General features: G+C 34.3%; 1 long non-coding RNA gene across 1 annotated transcript; it reads right to left on the bottom strand.

Annotated features, from left to right (window-relative positions):
• Window positions 1-454: 454 nt before the first annotated feature.
• On the bottom strand, window positions 455-4,619 carry LOC128554534 (uncharacterized). Its single transcript, XR_008369631.1, has 4 exons — window positions 3,211-4,619; window positions 2,028-2,122; window positions 1,636-1,715; window positions 455-933 (listed from the first exon to the last, which is right to left on the bottom strand). It is a non-coding gene; the product is annotated as an uncharacterized LOC128554534 (long non-coding RNA).
• Window positions 4,620-18,164: the final 13,545 nt, after the last annotated feature.

Genomic DNA, 18,164 nt, shown 5'->3' with positions numbered 1-18,164 from the left:
TTTTACTACTGGCAAAACATGCTATCAACATGTTGTAATAGAAGTTTCTACCACATATATCACACCATACAACTTAGCTCAACGCATAAGGAGAAAATTCCAACATCATGTTAACATCATGTTGTTTGTTCCTGCTGATAGGAGTTAGGGTGACAGATAGTGGCAGGAAAAAATTACAATTATGACCTTATGCATTGATAGCAATTTCACAGATGCGTAATGGGAGAAAATGCTCCATAGTTGGAGAAAGGACAAACTTCTAGCATCATGTTAACATGTAACAGTTTATGACTTTTAATGCGTGAGAATGCTCAGTATAAAGAGCATCATGTTATTACATGGAAAAGATCCTTAATTGATCTTATCATATATCTCCGAGATGAGGGATCATGCTTGTCTGCCGAGTGCAATAAATAAGCAAAAATAAACAAAGACATAATCCGCATGAGTGAAATTGTTTATTCATATAGGTGAATACCATTGTCTCTTCATTTCATTAGGACAATGTACTTGGCATACAAGCTGGCATAGCATAAATTGCGGACGTACGGGACATGATATAGACTTATCAAGCAGACAAATTAGCACAAAACGTTATCTCGGAGACTACTACTACTTTTCATATTAAAAGACAACAAACACAATAAGCAATAGTGATATAGACTTATCAAGCAGGCAAATTAGCACAAAACGTTATCTCGGTGACTACTACTACTTTTCATATTAAAAGACAACAAACACAATAAGCTATAGTGACTCTTTTACGGGCAGATGCCTCTTCTGTGGGCAGATATCATAATGAGAAACAATGCATATACATATGGACTAAATAATAGTAATTTTGAATGGTGAAAACAATTCTGTCTCTGTTCATTTAAGATGCACACATCACTTTGAACTCTGTCATTTGCATCTTGTCTCTACTGTAGCTGCCTGTAATGAAAAAATATAAGACTGAAAAGCATTTCAAATTTTCTAAATGAAAGTGAATAGGCCTTATCTAGATTATTTATGCAATGCAAACATGTGAAGCTAAAATAACATAATGCTTGTTGAATTTTAAGATATCTGCAAAATAGTTGTGAAATGAATACCTGATATATTTCCTCTGAAGAAATATGGTGTGGAAAAGCTATCAAACATCACTGCTGTATGTTAGTAAAACTTGAACATTATGGCTAGCACAAATCATATAAACACTTAACAACTGTGCTATGAAAAAAAAATGAAGCATAGTTCACATAAGTTTATTAGTGTTCATATTTTTTATGATTTCTGCCTTATACTTGCTTATTCTGTAACACACACACACACAAAACCAGAAATATGTAGCAAACATTTTGATACTGAAAATCATTGCAAAGTTTCTACAGCCTTACACTATGATAAAGCTGTAAGATATCTGCAAAGTATTTTAATGTGAATACTGCTTTTATTTCGATAATTTACTGCTGTGGAAAACACATCACTTCAGTATGCTTGTAATGACAACTCCTTTAATATGCTTGTAAAAATTTAGCATTTTGGCATATACATATTCCTCTGTAAAAAGAAGAGAAACAGCATTCTGTCAGTGCTTTTTCAAGAGTCATTCTGTCAAAGTGCTTATTCATTTTCATATTATGAAATTAATACCTGCTGTGAAAAGTCTGCCCCACATCACATCAGTATGCTTGCAAAATTTTAACATCTTGGCCTGGTCACATCACAGTAATCTGAAAAAAAATGAAGCAAAACATCATTCTATTAGTGCTTGTGTGCTTTTTCATTTTCACACACATAAAATAAGACACAATCTGGTCAAGAAGTTTTCCTTTATATACAACTGAGCATCTCAGAGAGCTTGGCTAGATCAAATATCTACAAACAATGATAGATGAAACCTGCATAGGAACGGAACATCAGTCAATCAGCGTTCATATGTTACATACCGCTTGCTTATTCTGTAAAACATACAAATCTGAAATATGTAGCATAACTTCTGATATTTGATCAAGGTAATTTATGATATGAATACCTGATTTTACCTGCATAACACTGCTGTGGAAAATCGGTCACATATCTCTGCTGTATGTTAGCAAAACTTGAACATCTGGGCTTGTACTAATCACATAACTGTGGTCTGAAAACAAAAGTGAAGCAAAACATCATTCTATCAGTGTTTTTTGAAGAGTCAGTCTACCAAAATGCTTACTGTATAGTGTTATATATTCACGGTGCCAAATGTTCGCGTTTTTTAAGAGTTTTGAATTCACGGTGTCTTCATTTCGCGGTAACTACTTTGGCAACGAATTATAAACCTGGGTTGTAAATGAAAAAAAAAAGGTAGTTCACTCTTTCTAGATATGCAAATGATAACAAACACGCAAGAAAGTCTGTTGATGTCGTCTGAGTAAAGATGCATATAGCGTATAATGCTAGTACTAATTCAACACTTGAGCGAAATTTAGAAATAATCTCAACACTGTTTTACTAATTTAAAATTAAATATTTAATCACGTATCGAAGCACATCTTAAGTTACTGTAGCTTTTTACGACGTACTCACACAAAGTTCGTGTTTATATTTGATTTAGCAATTACAATGAAAATGAATAGTAATAAAATTATCTGACCGCGTTTGTCGGATATTATGGGAAAATGGCTAATCCAACGAAACTAAATGATGATGGAAAGGCAACAGCAATTATCAAAATCCGATTTGTAAATATAACTGCTGTATAACAGTACACTGTTTTTCAGACCTTTATTTCTCCTGTGCATAATTTCTATATGTATATGATCATAGCAATAGCAATTACTAATAAAGGGAATAGACGATACATACTAGAACACTCAGTTATTGGCTATCCTTTGGTGAAATGTGTTTGCTTGCTGTAACAAAAAATCGCGGTGTTTAGATTTCGCGCTATCAATGTTGACCGTGAATATAGCGAAAATTAAACTTCCGTGAATATAACCTGTTATACAGTAATCAATTTTACACACATAAAATGAGACGAAATATGGTCTAGAAATATTTCCATTATGTACAAATTAGCAACTCAGAAAGATTGGCTAGTTCAACAGTTCCAATGACAATTAAAAGAGATAAATGAAAACATGAATTCTGTGCCTCTAAAATGCTGAAATAAATCCTATTCAATCTGTCAAAATGCTAATTCAATCTGTCAAAAATAAAAACATTAAAAATAGGGTCTAGAAATCTGACCTTGCGGCATGCTAGAATGTATTTCAGACACAATCAATTCATCTAACTTTCGCTGGCCCGTGACCACCATTTTTAAATTTTGCTACATCGTGAAGACAAAATGCACCTATCTTTGAATGCATATTTCATCCGACTTCATCCTTGGTAATTCTGCACATCAGATATTGCGAGGTGTATTTTCTCATAAAGATTTTTTCGTCTCCTTCTATCTCCAAACATAAGAAAACGATTTTATTCCTCAGAAATACTTTCGACCGTTGAAAGCCATGTCCCCAGCTACTTAATGACGTAGCTTAACCTCACGTGCCCTGATTCTCCGAAGATGCAGTCTAAAATTAGAATCGGGTTTCCAGAAAAAAGACGAGAGATGATGATTTAGAGGATCATTTTAAGTCAATGTTTTGAATTTATTTCTGACGCAGAAAAGTGTAAATGGTCTCATTTAAAAGCCAATACTTTTATCCTTGTTGTACTTTTTTGTCAGTTTCATATCTTTTTTAATTTTTGCGCCTTTGTTGCAACGGCACGACCATTGCGTTGTTTACAGTGGTCTGTCATTTTTGTGCTAAAATCACATCTTTTCCGAATTTTGTTTATTTTTGACAAATTAACATCTAAACAAGAAATGATATAGCTGTCGAATGACAGCAACAACATGCATTTGCCTTAAAAATTGAATAAGATATTTACGTTTCAAAATCACTTATTTTCTCGACCATTTCACATCAATTTCGACCATATTTCGTGGCCAAAAATACACTAAACCAAATGTTCCAGAATAAAATCTTTGCATGCAAGAAATACGCTAGGGAACTGGTTTTCTTGTCCTAAAAGAGATATTTTTCCATCCATGCAATTAAAAACTACGATGAGTGAAAATTGCAACATTGAACAATGGCGCACACTGATATTTTGATAATACAGTTTGTCACTTTTGAGCTAAAAATCATTTATTTCTTCATTTTTGTAAATTATAGTAAATTTACATCACAACAAGAAAGGGTTAAGCTGTCGAATGAGACCAGCAACATGATTTTCCACTAAGAATTGAATAGGACACAAACTTTTCAATATCACTCATTTTCGCGAGCATTTCACACAAATTTCGACAATTTTTCATGTTAAAAGAATTGCTAAGTAAAATGTTCCAGAATAAACACTTTGCATTGAATCAATTCGCTAGGGCACTGACTTTCTTGTCCTCGAAGAAATATATTTCCCATCCATGCGTTAGCAAAATAAAACGTCTCAAAAATTGTCAGAAGTTGCGTCATTTCTGCACACATATCGTTGCGTGAAAAAGTCAAAATAAAGTGTTATTTTTCCACTACAAACTTATCAAACTAAAACTTTTGGTATTTGCTACCACAAAACACACTAACCTTTCAATCTTGTTACTTCCAAATCCTTCGAATAATTTCATAAAGCTCCTAAAACCGAGAGAACTTTTTAATTTCATTTTCTACAATGTAGTTGTGACTGTGACGCATTTTCTGTATCTTGCACTGCGTAAAATGATTCTGAAGGTCATACTTGTTTCGCAGACTTCTCTTTTTTACTGTTATTATGGTGTTTAATGCCTTGCATGCATTAAACCAACGAAACTTTGTGTAATTTACAGAATTTTGAACATTTGCAATAATGGAAATAAGCTGTTTTGCATCACAAAAGTGCACAACATTTTAGATCATAACACAACAGTGTTTGGCTGCAAAAATGCATATTTCAGAGAATATGAATTGTTTTATCGACAGTCAAGTGTTATAAGTACATTGTTTATGGCTTGTACATACACAATCAAAGATGTCTCATGTAACTGATAAAGCTTTGAACCTGTTCAATTGTTGAAATGGGTTGTTTCGCAATAAAAATGTGCACAGTGTAGAATATTTTTATAGCACGGGACATGTTTGTGAATAAGAGCAGAAGCAGTTTTGAAATTATAACTTGTGTTACAGAGACAGTAAAAAACTTCCCTATCTTAACTAAATGGTCAAATCGTAATTTGTCATTGAGACAATGGAAAATTCATTGTTGATACAGTACACAATTGTGCGTCGAAACGGGCACCGCTTTAACTGTGTGTATGGAAATCTAAGAACATATAACAGATCTTCTGAGTTTACTTTTTATGTTTTTAGGGGTAGTGTTACCAGAAACAAACATTCATTTTCGTGTTCATTGCATAGTGCTAAACATAGTTAAGAATCAACGAATGATTATTATGCATTTGTCATTCTGTACGATAATAGAACTACAATCATTTTACGTTGAAAACATTTAATTATCCTTATAATCACTGACCATTCAAGCTACAGCGGGACGTTAGTGCGTATTACCACTAGTGGTTTTCTCGTCAACAAATACAAATAACAATCAAAATTGCAAGACCTACAATGTCATTAACGGTCGACACTCGCCGATCACGACTTCTGCATGAAAGAGAACGAACAATTAAAGGAACACACTGGGACACCGCCTTAAAATGTCAAGTCGCAATGCAGGACTGTGTCTTGTCATTGTAGATGTCAACAAGGGCGGTGTCCAACAATGTTCTTTAGATAGTAATTCAGTGCATTTCCTTGTTTTCACATCAACATTGCATTCCAATTCTATTGATACCGTTTCCTTCCCTCTGCTGTTACTGAGCTGATGTGATTAAACACGAGCATTTTGCCACTAGTGAATATTATTTTTTCTGCAACAACCACAGCAGCAACGTCAAGTACAAATACCAATCAGAGTCACCAGTCACTGTCTTACTGCATCATTTTCATTTTGTTTGTTTTGAAGTACGAGCATTTCTATTCTAGACTGCCTCCCTGCCCCATGTTCTTATTATTTTCATGGAAGTCATAGCTCGTAAAAAGATTCTCAAACTTCAGGTACTGTGTGTACATTAATTTTAGGTCGATTGGAATCCATCGCCTCGAGGGTATGAGCGAAGAGGCCTGTTTCCCTTTCAATGCTCAGCACCAAGCAAGAGATCTACTGGTATCATTTTTCAAGTCTTTGGTTTGACGCGTCAGGCGATCGAACCCAAGAGCTCTTTCACACGATGCAGACGCTCTACCACGAGGCTATCAATGCGATTAATACTGAGACACTGTGTCTTTTGAGGAGGGAGCGGTAACTGCATATATATAGACTACATGGTGTATTAAACGAAGCTCTAGAAAATCCATGACTATCTAGAAATGGAGGTAGGAACTCTATGGAAAATGATGAAGATTTAAAGCTTACACAGGATAAACATTCGCAAGAACAAAATGCCAGTACGTCCAGTGACACATCGACATCAATGCTAGAAAACCCACCATCTTTTATTAATGTTAATGATGCAAACTCATGGGGTAAATAGAGTATACCTTATAATCGGTTATTCGAACTTTTGAAGACTACATATCAGAGAAAGCAATATTATAACAAATTAGTACCAGTCCTGTTCTTTGAAACAGTTGACAATGTGACAGATTCGATATTTCTTACAAATCGTAGTATGATCATGATGGATGGCATAAATATCCATCTAGGAACAAAAGATTATCAAAATGTGACAAAAATACTATGGTTCAAAAGCCAAAACGTACCCCTCAAAAGATAGCGAAAAATGGCCAAAATGTCCGGTCGCATTCTCGAGCGTCATGCCGAGAGCGCGGAATAGCGCGCCAGTGAAGCGTATAAATTAATAAACTCAGTCTTATGAAATTATCAAACGGAATTTGTAATATATGCAAAGAACACAGAGAAACTTTAGTGCACCTGGTGTGGAACTGTTATCTCTGTAGATTTATAAACATTTCAAAACGACTGAAAGTGATAAAGATGATATTATTATTGATGATAATGACATCACCATCATCATTATTACACTCTTTATTATCATGATGCTTCCTCGGTCAACACTACATTCAAGAAGAACACATTAGTGGAAACCTATCTGCGTTAATAACTTATAATTTAATTGTATACCCTTAAAAACATATATCCATTATTCCTTAATTATTCAATTGAGGAACATTTTTTTTTTATTCAGCGATAATGCAAATGAAAGCCTGTGACATGTTAAAAAGCTTTTTGAACGAGAAAGATACGATGGAGTACTGATTTCCTTGAACAAGTCCACAGAATATTTGGCAGCCATAACGAGCTGTAAGTAAATCTATGTGCTTACACGCTTGACTTTCAATCCTGAGGTCCTGGTAGAGGAAAACTTTCGTGCCCTTGAGTGACTGCGCTTGTATATAAGTCAAACCATTTGACATCGGACTATTATGATGACGTTACTTAGAACTGCTAATAAAGAAGAATATTTATCTATGTTGACAAGGCCATCACCAAATGCTTGTATTAAGCTTGTATTGAGAAAATTAACAAAACACCAAATAAAATTCTCTGAGGAGTTGAGCGTGCATATACGAACAGATTTAAATCGCATGACCTTGAAATATGCAAATAGCCTATATTTCAAAGACAGATTTTGAACTTTGATGCTTTAGATAATTTTGATCTTTCGGATTGATACATTTTGGATTCATGACAAAACAATTTGCTTGCAACTAGATATGGACCCATATGATGTCGTCATTTTATCAATGTCACAATCTCTGGTTTTGCTGGAAACAGGTATAAAGTCAATAGGTAGAATTAAATTATAGCGTAGTAACATTTCATTTTAATATAATTTAGCGTCAGGTTGAACTATTCGCAGATTGGGGTTTCATTTAAACACTTGGCCCACATTATTATCAGAATTAAAAATAAATAGCAAAAGAGTATGGTTAACAAATAAATGGAGACTGACAAATATTTTATACAAAATTAATTTTTTTATTACAGACACATTTAATTATACTAAGTGCAACTCACAATAATGAATAACGCACCTCTGATAGGCAAAGGCAATTTAATTATAACTTTGTATATTATGATGTATGTACATTGATGAGACTCAAATAAAGATTATATCTATTAGGTTTGAATAAAAGGCTGTATTTTAAACACACTTGCTCTTTTAACCTAACACATTTTAATTTAGACATGGATAACCCTCCCTCAAATGACGATCGTCAATTTTCAAATGGGTCATTATGGTTACTACAACTAATATGGCAATGAAAATCAAAATGTTTGGGTAAAAATTCAAAATTGGGCTCTACCTGAAAAGAACATTTGGAAATATTCTATAAGCTTTATATCTATTAAATTAATGTTCATGGATTATAGTAAATGGATCATTTCACACATACAAAACGTACACAGATTGTAATACATGGATCCTTGCATATCTACAAAGTGTACATGGATCATTGCATATATACAAAATATACACATATTTAAATCAGGTATAATAATAATATTATAATCAATGAATATTGCATATAAACAAAATGTGCACGATTGTAATAAATGGATACTTGCATATATACAAAGTGTACATGGATCATTGCATATATACAAAATGTACACAGATTATAATCAATGCACCATTGCATATAAATAAAATGTGCACAGATTATAATCAATGGATCATTGCATATAAACAAAATCTGCACATATTATAATCAATGGATCGTTGCATATAAACAAAAAGTGCTCATATTATAACCAATGGATCTTCGCATATACAGATTATAATAGATGGATAATTCCATATATGAAAAATGAATACGGATTATAATAAATGGGTCATTCCACATTCACAACTAGTACACGGATTATAACCATTTCAAATATACGATAGGACTGAAACCGAAATGTAAATGAAACTGAAACGAAAACATGCAAGTTGGGTAACCGAGTTCTGTCGAAAAAGGTGAAAACCGCAACATTATCGATTTCTTTTTTGCTGATTTAAATTCATCGAGTTGCGGCTGTTTCCATCCAGCTTTGAATTAGTTCACTGTCTCTTCCGTGATAAAATGTAATATAATGGAATAAACGAGCCGCACTATGAGAAAACCAACATAGTGCATTTGCGACCAGCATGGATCCAGACCAGCCTGCGCATCCGAACAGTTTTGTTAGTATTCATGCTCTTCGCTAATGGTTTCTATAATTGCAATAAACTTTGAAAGCGCAGGCTGGTCTGGATCCATGCTGGTCGCAAACGCATTATGTTGTTTTTCTCATGGTGCGGCATATATTGTTTAAAGTGGAAATATAAGTAATTCCGAAATAATAGCAAATCCCAGAATTCTGACAATAGTCCTCGAATTCAAACCATATCAATTAACTAAAAGAGGATAAAATTTCGTTCTTATATTGACACTATTTTAGCGGAATTTTAATGAAGGCTTAATCTAATTTATTTTCTAGTTGTAGTCTTAGATTTTGTTATGAAAATAAGTCTGATGTTTTATAACTACATATATAAGTACAAACATATATATCTGAATAGTTATCAGTTTCAGAAAAAAAACTGCTGTAAAATTCCTCACAGAAACATTTAAAACCACTTGTACAAAATGGACTTCAGCCGTTACTTTATCATTTTGAGAAAGGTATGAAGTGCGTTCCGAGAACATAATTGATAATGACAAAGTTTTTAAAAGTTTAAAAGGCAGTTTCAGTTGTAAAAATGTCATGAAACGGATTCCAACAACTTATTAAAAGAAATTAAAGTAAAACACACTTGCAATCAATATATATAATGTATTCTGTCAAATATAACTGTTAAAGCATGATAGGGGTTAAAGGTATGAAATATATGACACACACACCAAAAAAATAGAAAAGTGTATAAATTTATTTTGTTTTAAAGAATAGATGTATTGATTAGAAACTAAAATTAAACACTTATGGTTTGGAAAGTTGATGTAAAGTGATAACGCACATCTCGTCCGAAGTGGTTCTTTGCAGAAAGTTCAAGTTCTTAAAGCGGTTACCACAAAGAACCCCTCAAACAAATAATAAAAACTAAAACAAAACAAAAATTAAAAAAAAATCTGAAGAAATAAAGAAAGACAACATGACATCGGAACAATTTGGACTGAGGGACTGGGTAACTCAATGAGTTTGGTACATATAATAAGAAGGTTTATAATAATATATTAGTATCACAAGATATTTATTGACAACACAAACTGATAATTTAACATTGATAATTTGTTTTTTTTTTTTGCTACAGTAAAAGCAAATATATTAAAAAGGTTTTGAATTCAAAAGTACATAGAAATTAACAATGTCAAAATTCGTACACGTTGCATTGCTTGATTGCAAGACCATAAAATCTAGACACATTGAAACATATTGGTTTCATAAAGTGTTTGAAGTGTTTTCTGGTGTTGACATAATATATTGAAAATATATGACATTATAATAATAATGAATTAGAATATTTGTATATATAGTTTATTTTATTCTGTTCATGTAGGTAAGAATCTTGGCATCAAGATTTTTATTAGGGACAGTAAACGAATGTAGGTTTTGCAGGTGTATGCTACCTTTAACGACAATTTTGCAGACTATACTTGATGAAGCCACCATCTCTTGATTTAACGAGGATGTTACTATTTCTGCAATTTGGCGCGTGAACCTGTTTCAGTAACAGCCGTTATGAAAATGAAATATTATTCGCTTCAAGACGAGTGTGTCTTCCGTGAGATTTTGGAATATTTAAATCGAAATATCTTCACCATTTATTAACATACTGACATGTTTTATAGACCAGAATGTGAAGAATTATATACTCTTGAAATCTAAATAATATATGTGCCTCAGAGCATTACGAAACTATGGCAACTCTGGACTTGCCGCTTCCCCACCCCCAGAGTTATTCCCGGATAATTGTCGTTTGGCATATATTTTATACCGTTCTCTGCTCATAAATCACTCATTTCTAAGCTATAACTATAACTTTTCTACCACCTTATAGGGAAATTCATTCCCTTGGAAAATGAACCTCATTTTTTACAACAAACATGGAAACATTTCCAAAAAGCACCTGCACGCACGCCCCTTCCCTCCTCTCTGTGCTCCATTTGTACTATTTATATATTCATTTTCGCCCTCTTGGGGTGTAAACAGCAAATACTTTCACCTTTTATGATGTTGTCATATGAGGGTCGCGAAAATAGGTAAAAAATACGAAAAAAGTGGATTTCAATAAATATTGCAGTTTTAACGATACCTCTTTTATTAAAATCCGTGTATGCTTTAGGTTACAGTGACCAGATAATTAAAACCACCCCACCATTTCATCCCGAAAATGGCCATTTTCCAAAATATTCACACGTTTTTCTGGCACGTTAATCACACATTTTAAAACTTATGTTAATAATTTTGGTATCGCATTGTAGGGAATGTAATGCTCTTGTTCACAATGTGATTTTCTTTGAGTCACAGGCCAAAACTAGCGCTGAGTCTGGCTGGCGATCATTCCATCCACCACCCTAACCCCTACTTTTGATCGATCACTATACTTTTTTACATGTATTCCTTGACTTCTCTGTTGTTAGGTAGGTCTGTTTACCAAAACTCCCTTTTTCCCTATGTGAAATAGCCATTTTCAAAACATTGTACACCGTTTTCTGGTCGTATTTTGCTATCGAATTGTGGGGAATTTAATGCTCTTGGAAACAAATTGATTTTCTTTGAGTCACATGCCAAAACTACGCCGGGTTTGGCTAGCGATCATTCCGACCCCTACCCCACCCCCTACTTTTTATCGATCGTTCTCCTTTTTTACATGCATTTCCTGACTTCTCTGTTGTTAGGTGGGTCTATTATCATTTTACTAAGACCCAGTTGCATTTGCTACTTTATAGCAAACGTTTGGAGACATATTTCAATGAAATCGATCAATACATGGCTTCACATTGCTTAAATCTACCAAACTACCTTTTTCCTTATGTGAAATAGCCATTTAAAAAAAAAATTGTACCCAGTTTTCTGGCCGTAAATCACTCATTTCATGTGTTTCAATAATATAGTGTGTACCAAATTATAGGGAACTCTATTGTCTTGAAATATAGATAAATTTATTTTTAACCCGCGCCAAAACTTTACCAAAGCGGACCTGCACGCAAGCCCACACCCCTCTCAGGGCTTCGTTTGTACTATTTTCATATTCATTTTCTCCATCTTGGGATGTTAATAACGAATGCTTTCACCTTCCACCATGTTGTTTAGCAACATCTAGTAGGTAGGTGCATAAATATGGAAAAATAATGATGTTGAGACACAAATTATATGAGGATCGTAAAAATAAGTAAAAATACGAAATAAAAAAGGAATTCTAATAAATATTACAGCAATTGTGTTGCAAAAATATATAGATCAAGGATCAATATTGTCATCATTGCAAGACCAATTGTATTGCAATTATAGTCCAGTAAAATCATGTAAGAATACTTCAAAAAATGGGAAAAGAACAAAACTTGGTATTTAACTACTTTAGGGCAAAACACAAACAATGAGCATGAGACCCACTCAAAAAAATCCGATATGGCCGAAAAATCCAAGATGGCCACCATGCATGTATTTATTTTAAGAAATACCTAATATTATCTATACAGCTTATAATGATACTTACAGACATCATATAATTGGTTAAAATCATCTGTTTGAATAAATTCAAACATATTATATTAACAGAAATACTGCACTTCCGACAAAAATGAAAAAAAAGTTGTCTCCCTTCGATAAAATTTAAAATTAAGCATAAGAAAAGTAAGAATGCACTTATGTGAGTCAGAATTAAGTATGTTATGTTAACTGGCATTTTAAGAAGGTTAAAAATGGCAACAGTCTTATGTAGAACTTTTTGTTTTCTCTTTTATTTTTCAATCATAAATACAAACATACAAATCGTTTATATTTCAAATTACACTCAAACATTATTTTAAGTATCAAAGCACAAAAAGAAGTACATAGAAGACAGAATGTACAATAACACAACTAGATTTACATGTTTATATCTAAGAGTGTTATATAAAAGTTAACGAGGTTAGAAGTGAAAGGACAGTGGGAAAGATAATAATCATTCAGGCAAGAATGGAAGGATGAGAAGGGAGAGTGAGAAGAGTAAGAGCTGAGTTATGTCACTTGGAATCATGATCCTAAAAAGCAAATAGAAGGATATTTTTAAAGGATAGTGTTGTTCGTTTCCTGTTTTTCATAACTGATAATTTGGTACTGTATTGTATAGCTGAGAGGCTTGGCTTATTTCAATATTAGTCCACTTCAGTAAAATTTAACCATTTTTCTTCATATTGATGGAGCCTGTCATTAATCATTGCTATTTATTTTTCAATTCTAATTCTCTGCTTGAAAAATGTAAAAAAGTTATCAAAAGAAGGAACATTTTTTTTTGTATATTTCATTTTAAAGATAAAAAATTTACCAAGAATAATGAAAAAGTTTAGGATATCTTCTTTATCTGTGTTACCTATGTAACCAAAACAAACATTCTTTATATTTAGTTTTAACTCATTGTATCCCTTATTTTCCAGAAAGACTTGTAGTCTGTTCCAGAAAATTTGTACCTTTGGACATTCCCAAATTAAATGTTCTATACTCTCATTACTCATGCAACAGAAATCACATAAATTACTTTGAGACAATTTACATTTATAAAGATATTTGTTTGTTGGAAGCAAGCGCATTAACAATTTATATTGAAAACTTCTAAGATTGTTATCTATTGTGGCTTTGAATGGGTTACTAAAAACTTTTTTCCAATCAATTTCCTTATCATCAAGAATGTTTTCCCATTTGAATATAGCTGTTGGTTTTTCATATGTTTTCTTACTCATTAAAAGGTTATGTAGAACTTTACAACAATGGTACATTATTATAAATACAGTCGAATTTCTCTAACTTGAACCCTTCGCGACCGACAAAAATGTGTTCGAGTTATCGGTAGTTAAATTCATCGAAAAATATGTTATAAAGGCATTTGGTCAGGACCTGACAATGGGTTCGAGTAAAGGATGATGTTTGAATTATCTGAGTTAGAGCGAACGCAGTTTGACTGTAGTATGTATAAGTGAATAGATGACATGTATTTCACTTTGCTCATTAGTTTTCGCGACTCAGAATTTGTCAGTGTTGCTCTGTGCATTTAAATCTATTTACACTGAGAGAACTAATGAAATATTATTTTGTTTTTGTCAAAGTGTGCTATAACAATAGTTTATAGTTTAATGTCATTAGCATATAATGTACAGTCACTAATGCCCCCATCAGTGTCAGGCGAAGACAATGAAGACCGTACTGCGTCCTGAAAATTTCGGTCAACGCGACGGGGACGGGGTCAGACTCGAAAAATGTGCAGTTCTCAAGTTCATACTGTGCCCTTACAACATCCTTGTCAAGTTCTCACTGTGTCTAACACGGTCCCACTAATTTTCTTACCACACGCATCTTCACGCGCGCACCAGGTCCAATGCATATTTACTACGTTCTTAGTACGACCAGTCAGATTGCACCTCTCGCTTACCATGCAATTATCACGTTCTCACTGTTCGTCGGCTACTTATAAATAATATGCCACGCGCCACTTTTTCATACCTTCTGCAAGTTTTATTGTGTCTGCATCTACACTCAACAACAATCAAATACAATATGAAGAAATTAGAGCAGTCTTATAGCGAGGCCGTGGAAAAAGCAAAGGCAGCGTGAAGGGTATACGAAGGTCCAGAAGTCCATCACAAGCTGACAGTGATTATTGGAAATTCCTGATGAGTGTGTATGTGTGTGTTCGGGTTTAACGTCTTTTTCAACAATTTTTCAGTCATATAAACGACGGTGTCTACTTGTAGCAGTGAGCACAATGCCCAACTTTATAGTGCTGCCTCACTAGAATATCACGCCGTAGACACGTGACATGATACCCCACCCAGTCACATTATACTGACACCGGGCTGACCAGTCCTAGCACTACCCTCTTAATGCTGAGCACCAAGCGAGGAAGCTACTAGTACCATTTTTTGCGTCTTTGGTATGACGCGGCCGGGGATCGAACCCACGGCCTCCCGCTCTGGAAGCGGACGCTCTACCACTTGACTACCGAGGCGGTAAATTCCTGATGATGTGCGTTCATACTTATTGCTGGTCGACTATAAAGTAATAGGGAATTGGATCCAGTATTCATACTCAATTCTCAGAATCTGAAATAGACACGATGAGAACCTGCTGCAAACGTGACACGGACATGTTAAGCACCGAAATAACATATTTATAAGCTAATGCGGGATTCTACAACGTGGCACGGACATACTATGGTCATAGCACACAGGAGTGAATAGGTCGTAGTGAGAAATCCATTGACGTAACAAGAACGCAACGACAACAAAGTGACACCTCAATGAAGACGCCATGCAGTCTTTCTAGTCCGCACCACGCTTGTACTACGTCCTACTGGGTTTTAGTTACGTCAATGCCGCCGTTACTACGTCCTTATTAAGTTCTGACTGCGTCCTGATTCGAACACGTTCTCACTACGTTTTCTTTAACATCTCCAAAGTTCGACCGCGTCATCCACGCCCATGGAGACCATATCACGTCCTTATCGGCGTCTACTGCTTTCCTTCTACATTCTTACTGCGTCCTGCCAGTTTTGTTTAGGATGTAGTCGGACCGTGGCTGAGTGGGATAGGGGTATAAGTAAGGACCAGAATCCATCTGTTCTACCAAAAAATGTGTTCTAATATCTTTTCTGGACATTTTAGCTGAAATAAAAGTATAAGATAGATAAGGACATATGAAATGTGAGTACTTAAACTAGTTTTAAGACAGCAAATATTATTTATTTACCGTTTGTAAGACTAAGTCACCACCAATTTAGCGGTCCAATGGAATGACGCTGTCTCGTCAAACAAAACTAACCAGTACAACTCGTGACTAACGGTGAATCATTGGCTTTTAAATGCATTTTCTACACCTTCCTACAAACAAACTGTTCATATACTATTTCTTTGGTATAGATGGAATGGGACACTGAACTGTGATACATCGGTCCATATCAAGGATAGCTTTAATTTTCAAAATATTGCTGAACAACGTTGTTTTCTGACGTCTGAACTGCGAGCCGTCAATGATACTCTCCTGGCCACTTTGTACCTACCATGCCATTGATATTATTTTGTTTTCTTTAGGTTACTGTTCTACTAAACTCTTACGCATTAACGTATTTGTCTCTTTTATTGATTCATAACAAAAATTGTGTTACAGACCTCTGTTCAGACAATATGTTACATTTATAATTCGACTTTTTTGGCATAACATATTTCACATAAATATTCACCTGATTTTAAGAACATGTAGACTGAAAAAATAGTGGCAAAAATGTTTTAGCGAATGCAATATACAAATTTCGACGAAAGTGGGCCGGATGACGTCACATGACATTGCCATGGGGACTTACAATTATAAAAAATCCAAATAAAATATTATTTTGACATATTAACTAAATTCCCCTTTTAGTTCCATCAATTTTTCATGAAATGTGAAGAAATGAGAGCACTTTTTCGGGTATTTCATGAAAGCTTTGAGTAAGGCTTTATCTTCACACGTTAATTTTTGACAAGACATGGGCTTTCTGTGCGCGAAGCAAAGACATTCTGTTCGGAAAATTTTGACCAGTTTCATTGATTTCACAGCATCATTCTCAGATCGTGTTTATTTTTTCTTTAATTCAGCCTAACTTAGATTAAATGCCAACGAAAAAGTCTTTTGATACTCTTCTTTACAACAAAACATGTCAAGTAGCTAATCAACCATCTGTTCACACAAAGAGCAAGGCTATAGTGTGCATTCCTGCATCGTCTGCTACACCTCTTGAACATACTCAAAAAGGTTGCCTATCAGGTTGGGCACATTCTTTCCTTTTCCTAAGATTTCAAGTCAAGATAAATAAGGCGGACCAGAGATATCTTTGAAAAATTGGAACCTTTCTGGTAGTTTTGCCTCAAACACCAGTCTCGTGCCAATAGCTCCTCAAGTGCAGCAAAAGGCTGTCGAGGACGGTGTTATTTGCCAAAAGTGCTAAAATGCTCTGCACTGCCTTATGCAAGTTAACTAATTTTGTCTATCATCTCGTGCTTGTGTGTACTAACATGTGCATCTGACATGTATTATTTCAGATTCCAGCTCACTGTGCTGAGTAATATATTTCACAGAATAGTTACTTAGTGTTTTCCATGGAAGAAACTTTAATATTTTCAGCCTTACTCTACTTTGTTACACAGTTAGCATTACATAATCAATAAATAAGTGATCAATTGATTTTGCAGATATTGTGGCAGCGGGTGCATAATTAGGAACGTTGTTTCATTTGATCCTTCTAGCCCGTCGCTATAATCTATTCTTGTATTTCTAAGTCTCAAAAGGGCAGTTGTCGTATTTGGTGTCATAGGAACTACAATGTATATAGAAACTAAGTTAAAAGACCTGCACATTCTTCATATTACCTACAATCAATAAACAAGGTTTCATAAAGAAGTCTTTAGAATTTGTACTTTTGAAGTTATTGAAGAATCCACCATTTGCAAATGATGGACGGACATACAGAGGGATGAAAAGATGTATAAATTTGAGAAAATTAAAAAAGAAGCATGTATCTAATTGTTCCTCCTATTTATGTACACTTTTTCAAGATAAAATTTCTTAGTTTTTAAGAAATGCAGGAAGACACTTTTTGTGGTATTCGATGACTATTTATTGCCATAGCAACAATATTTGTTGTCACAGGAACAAGTTCAAATGACGATGACATTCTCCACATTGCCATCCATTTATGTAACTCGTATCATGAAAACATCTGTTTCAGTTTCAAAGTTGTTGCAATATCCCTCTTCGCATGGCTGACGTATTGACAGGCATACGGGGCAACCCATAAGCCCCTCTGGCTAAACACCGGTTGGGGAATAACAACAAAGTGATGCAGTTTCAAGACGGTTTGTGTTTAAAAAAAAATCAAAGTGTAATAGAAGACATTAAAAGTATTAAAC

The sequence above is a fragment of the Mercenaria mercenaria genome, unplaced genomic scaffold, assembly GCF_021730395.1.
Source record: "Mercenaria mercenaria strain notata unplaced genomic scaffold, MADL_Memer_1 contig_5099, whole genome shotgun sequence".
Classification (NCBI taxonomy): Eukaryota; Metazoa; Mollusca; class Bivalvia; order Venerida; family Veneridae; genus Mercenaria; species Mercenaria mercenaria.
The sequence above is the reverse complement of the archived record's forward strand: the minus strand, read 5'-3'. Positions and strand labels throughout refer to the sequence as shown.